The following is a 6315-nucleotide window of genomic DNA, read 5'->3' on the forward strand; positions in this document are numbered from 1 at the left end:
TAGCATGCTACCACTTGAGCCATGGCACCACTTCCGGCTTTTCTATTTATGTGGTACTGAGGAATTGAACCCAGGACTTCATGCATGATAGGCAAGCACTCTATCATTAAGTCACATTTCAAGCCAATATTGATCCTTATACGTCTTCAGTAGTATACTATGAGAAATTGGTTTGTGTGTGTGTGTGTTTGTGCATGCATGCATGTGTGTGCATATGTGTGTGTACATATGAATGAGTATACACCTTGCTTTGCACTTGCCCAGAGCTCTCTAGTTCCAGACCTCTTGACCTGTCTAGCCATTTTAATACTTGATGGCCCAATCATTTATGACACCTGATCCAGGCAATCATTTAACCTTAGAAGTAAGTACATGAGGCCCAGATAAGGTGTGTGACTTTATCAGAGTCACACAGCCTCCTCCACAGACAGAGTAGGCATTGTTTACATAATATGAAGTGGCCCTGTGGCTCAAGTGGTAGAGTGCCAACTTTGAGCAAAAGAAACAAAAAGTGCAAGATCCTGAGTTCAAATCCTAGTACTGACACAAAAGACAAGGCTTTCTCTGCATCTCTATGTTATGGCATCTCATTTACCTCAGAGATGATCGTTGTTAAGATTCCTGAGTGCTTACTTCAACATTTTATTTGGATGAATCTAATAAATTCTTTCTCCCCCAGTATTTTAACACAACAGTAATTAGGCCACTCATGGTGTGTGCAGACCTCTTCAATTTTTGCTTAACATTTTTGCTTTCATTTCAGCACACAGGACTCTTTCATTTATCTCTTTTTTTGGCCGGTTGTGGGGCTTGAACTCTGGGCCTGAACACTGTCCCTCAGCATTTCAGCTCAAGCCAAGTGCTCTACCACTTGAGCCACAGTGCCACTTCTGGTTTTCTGGTGGTTTATGGAAGATATGCCAGCCTAGGCTGGCTCTGAACTGTGACCCTCAGATCTCAGCTTCCTGAGTAGCTAGGATTACAGGTGTGAGGCACTGGCACCTGGCTTTATTTATCTTTGATGGTTGCTTATGACAGATGAACGTAGGCTATTAGTCAGGACCAACAAAGTTAATCCACTAAGAAGCACAGACAAGAAACTTCTTAGATTTTGTGGATCCTAGGATCTCTGGACCTACTCTTCTTCCTTCCTCTTCTTTTGAACACTGCTTTAACAATGCAAGGATTATCACTAGCTCACACCAACAGTCTGATGGGGCTACTACCTCTGGTCTCAAATCACAGCTCATTTACTCAGGCCTAAGGTAGAAAAAACAAAATGTATCTACCAGACACTTTGGGGACACATTTCAAGCAAAATCGTGACCAGTCTTGCCTCAACCTTTGCATCTATGAGTAAGAGAAGAAATCATGTGGAGACAGTGATTCACAGACTCCGGGCTATTCAGTGGGTACAGCAGAGCTGCTGGAAGCTCTTCAGTCATTCCTTCAGAGAGCTCTGTCCATTGTGATGAAGATTTGTCCCCTGCTAGAGGCTTACCTGGAACTTGTCTTGGAATACAAAATTGGAAAGACTCACCATTTTCTCAATTTGAGAGAGAGGCTCAGAGCATAGCCGCACCCCTCCCCCCAATGCTGCTTTATCACTTTCCTCCTTTTTTTTTTTTTGGTACCACTTCTGTTGTTCACAGTCTTTGGTGATAGCCCTGCTACCCACACTTTTAGGGCCAGTGAGTGGATCCATGTGGAATGGAGGGGAAAGGAGTTGTTTCATCACTTTGGAGGCTTCTGGCTACCATGAACAGAACCCTGTGGCACAAATGAATTTAAATAAACAACATCAGATATATACCACGTGCAGGTACAGAAGGAGGGATGTGTCAAGATAAGACGCAGACAGTAGCTGGGTGGGGATGCATCATGGTTTATTTTGGCATATCTATTCAACATATTAAGTCCATCTTTGGGAATAAGATGGTGGCCTTGCTCTAGGAGACATTGTCTGCTGTTGCTTCACAGAGACAGGAAACTTCTCCCCTCCTCCCTTACACCCTTGACATGCATTCCCTCATTCGCCAGAACTGCATCACCTGGCCAATTGCTGAGCCAATCATTGATAAGAGGAATTTAGAAAACAAGCCCTGGCTGAGAAAAATTCTCTGGGGTTGAACAGATAGCTGTTTGGGCTGCCACTGCCCTTTTTAAAAATTCACTGTGTATTTTTGTTTGTCAAGCAGATCACATCTGGGACACTGGCAGAGAGGAAAGTGGGTAGAACTTTTCTTCTTCAGGGGAGAGATAGGGAGAGTTCTTTCTCTGCAAATCCCTTATCTGAGCAAACCTAGGTCCTGGGAATGAATGGACTCGGAGGAAGGCATTAGAGTGACAGGGAGGAAGAGGAAGAGGTGTAGCTTCAGAGTGAAGCCCGCCTCCTACTTCCTTTTCCATCTTTCTTTACTTTTTCTTCTTCTAAAGTTTCTGTTCTCTGCAGAGACCCAAGCATCCAGAATAGAAGCTCCCAATAGATTTATCTACTCATTTATCCTTCTCTGGGAACAATTGCTTTGTTAGCAGTGAAAAGATTTTTTCACCCAATCTTTGTTTTCACCCTTGTGGGCTTTCTGCTTATTATTGGTTGTTTTTTTTGTTGTTTTGTTTTGTTTTCTTGCTTTTCCTTTTTGTACCAGTCCTGGACACTGTCTCTGAATTATTTTTTGCTCAAGGCTGGCACTCTACCACTTGAGTCACAGCTCCAATTCTGGTGGTTTCTTTTGTTAAATTTTTTGGGGGGGTCCGGTCATGGGGCCTGAACTCTGGGCCTGGGTGCTGTCCCTCAGCTCTTCAGCTCAAGGCTAGCGCTCTACCACTTGAGCCACAGTGCCACTTTCTGGCTTTTTTTCTTTTTGCTTATGTTGTGCTTAGGAATTGAACCCAGAGCCTCAGGCATGCAAGGCAAGCGCTCTACCACTGAACCACCTTCCCAGCCCTGGTGGTTTCTTTTGGTAGTTAATTAAAAAAGAAGAGTCTCACAGGCTTTCCTACCCAAGCTGGCTTTGAACTGCGATCCTTAGATCTCAGCCTCCTGAGTAGTTAGGATGACAGCGGTGAGCCACAGGCTCCTGGCTCTGCTGATTATATTTTAAGCTTAAAATGGAAAAGCTTCTCTTTGAAATCTTCGCTTATGTGTCAAATGTCACTGGAGAGTTGGAACCAATTTACCATGTGTTTATATCATTTCATTCATTCCCTAATGCATTAATTCATTCATAATCCTGTAATATCATAAGCACAAGTCCAATGCTGGCCCTTCTTTCTTGCCATAGGGGGGATTTGGGCATGCCCTTTGAGGCCAGACTCCCAGGAGAGTCAAATGAAGAAATACCAAGGACTGAGGCAAGTACTGAGAAATATAGTCCCCAAATTCCTTCCATGGAATTTTGCTCCAGAATCCATGCTGCCTAAATCCTGGAATAGGTCACCTGCCTAATCTTGTTTCACAGACAAAGTTGGCACAAGTCAGCTGATGCTTTCTGTTGATCTCTCCTCCACATCTTCAGGAAGGAGACCACATAATTACATGACCAGAAGATCATGTGACCGTGTGACCACACGTCTCTTTCGCTGCTCCAAAGATAGCAGACACGTGGGATGGGGAACCACATTGGTTTCTGCATCAGGCTGACTCATTCCTTCTGTCTCTACTCCTTTCCAGCATCACAAATCTTGAGATAATGTTTGCTTGTTCTTCAGTTTTCTGGTCTACCTAATGGGAACAAAGATAATGTTTACCTCACAGGGTGATTGCAAAGCTAACTCATGGGAAGTCTCTGGTCTAGGCCCTGCCTCTAACAGTGCTCAATACACTGTATTCTTTTTCCTATCTGAAAGTGTATTTTGGTCCCAAACAGTACTATTTTCATAAGCAGAGAAGCATGATCATATGCTGTTGCTGTTCAGAAGGAGGTCATCAGCAAAAGGTTGTTGCTCAGACTGGGTCTCTCTCCTGCTTGGGGGCTCGAGTTGTTTGGTCACCCCATGCCTGTCGCTCCCTCAACATGTTAGAATTGAGCTGCATGTCTCACTTTGAACTATGATTATTGCCAGTAAACACTGGGCATAAACTGCATTGGAAATGATTCTTGAAGAGTTTAGTGGGACAGAAAATACACAAATGCAGAACATAGGCAACTAGACTAAGAGCCTTGACCATTGCCAAATGTAGAGTAGCAAAGAGATCAAGGAGAAAACTCCATGATTATTTCATCCACATGAGTCTCTCTGCCTTCGCTTGTGTGTGTGTGTGTGTGTGTGTGTGTGTGTGTGTGTGTGTGTGTGTGTGTGTTTAAAAGAGACAATATTATGATGATATTATATTGTGCTATAGATCCCCCAGATTAGTACCCACAGACGGTTTTGCTTGACCCACAGAAGATTTTAGACTTTCAAATTAGTTTGTCAGGTCTGGTGCCTGTGGCTCACACATGTCATCCCAGATACTCAAGAGGCTGAGATCTGAGGATCAAGGTTCAAAGCAAGCCTGAGCAGACCAACTGGAGAGGCTCTTATCTCCAATTAATCAGCAAAAAAGACAGAGGAAGAGGTGTGGTTCAAGTTGGTAGAGCACCAATCTTGAATTTTTTAAAAAGCTAAATCAGAGCATGAAAACCTGAGTTCAAGTTTCAGTGCCCACTACCACACACAAATTAGTTTTCAACATTTAAAGAATAGATGGTTTCATTCTGCATCTGGAGGAATAGATAGCTGGAGTTGAAAATTGCTACCATTAAAAAATGTCATTCTAGCTGGGAGCTGGTGGCTCACATCTGTAATCCTAGCTACTCAGGGGGCTGAGATCTGAGGATCTCGGTTCAAAGCAAGCCGGGGCAGGAAAGTCTGTGAGACTCCTATCTCCAATAAACCACCCGAAAACCGGAAGTGGCGCTGTAGCTCAAGTGGTAGAGCGCTAGCCTTGAGCTGAAGAGCTGAGGGACAGCGCCCAGGCCCAGAGTTCAAGCCCCATGACTGACAAAAAAAGAAAAAACATCCTTGTAATTATAAAATAAATGATGCACAGAGGGGTTACAGTTCCATAAGTCAAGTCATGAGGACAATTCTTCTTAGCCAGTGGTCACCCCTTCCCATGCTCTCTTGCAGTGTTTCCTCCACTCCCATCTCCACCAGTAAGTTGGATAGTTCATTTAAAAGTGTCCATTGAGTACTGTTACAGCATTGGTTCACCCTTTGTCCCTCCATTTCTATGCCTCCAACTTCCCACCATTTGAAAGGCCAGAAAGGTGATTGGGGGGGGCAGGGGAAAGGGGGCGCTACATTTCCTGGAACTTCATCTCCACTCACCCATATGGCTCAGTGGAGTTTGCTGCCTGCATCCCTGAGCAGATCATCTGCTTAGCATGATCCAGATTCTTCTGAGGGTTCTAACTACAGCAAGGCTTGCTCCATTCTTCCAGCCAAAAGGGGAAATAAAGGCAGATTGATATTTTCCTGTCTGTCTGACATTTCACCCCCTGTCCCAGAAAGAATGTGTATCATTAACTTTATTGATCATAACAGCCATTATTTAGTAGAATTTAGGATGATTTCAGCACCTTCTCTCAATGGATTCTTTTGAATTGTAGGCATTAACTTCTCCCACTTGGTAGAAGAGGAGACAGAAGTTCAAAGAAGCTAAGGAATTTACTGGGCCAACCTCTGATGCAGATTGACTGACAAAACACAACCCCCTGCCCTGGAACATTAAGTAAATATGATAAACTGTACTTCTCTTCTGTTCTTTATCATATCTAAACTGCTACAGGCAAAAGAAATAATAATCCTTGGAGAAGTATAAGATGTTATAGTTGTCTAAAATGGTTCTCATATGGGGCTGGGAAGGTGGCTCAGTGGTAGAGTGCTTGCCTGCATGCATGAGACCCTGTGTTCTATTCCTCAGCACCACATAAGCAAAAAGAAAAAAATCTGGAAGTGGTGCTGTGGCTTAAGTGGTAGAGCGCTATCCTTGAGCTGAAGAGCTGAGGGACAGCGCCCCGGCCCAGAGTTCAGGCCCAACGACCAGACCCAAAATTTAAAAAAATGGTTCTCATACAACAAAAAGAGATGACTATAAGGTCAACAATTAAATTAAAACAATCCTTTGAAAGACTCATATTACTTAAAGAATAACCTAGATAATCATGTATTTACTACTGAAATTAAGTTTTGAATGTATAAAAATGGCACTGAAGCAATAGAGAATGGCCCTAGTTCTCTCTAACCAAATAGACTTAGGGTCCCATATGCAGTTCCCCCAAGAGATAGACAATAACGAATAAACAAACATGCAGAGAATCACAGGAA

The 6315-nt window shown here is 43.4% G+C and overlaps 1 long non-coding RNA gene across 1 annotated transcript; it reads right to left on the bottom strand.

Annotated features, from left to right (window-relative positions):
• Window positions 1-1869: 1869 nt before the first annotated feature.
• On the bottom strand, window positions 1870-6306 carry LOC138835051 (uncharacterized). Its single transcript, XR_011374397.1, has 2 exons — window positions 5317-6306; window positions 1870-3724 (listed from the first exon to the last, which is right to left on the bottom strand). It is a non-coding gene; the product is annotated as an uncharacterized lncRNA (long non-coding RNA).
• Window positions 6307-6315: the final 9 nt, after the last annotated feature.

Source organism: Dipodomys merriami, unplaced genomic scaffold, assembly GCF_024711535.1.
Source record: "Dipodomys merriami isolate MVZ:Mamm:240054 unplaced genomic scaffold, mDipMer1.0.p SCAF_2241, whole genome shotgun sequence".
NCBI classification, from domain to species: Eukaryota; Metazoa; Chordata; class Mammalia; order Rodentia; family Heteromyidae; genus Dipodomys; species Dipodomys merriami.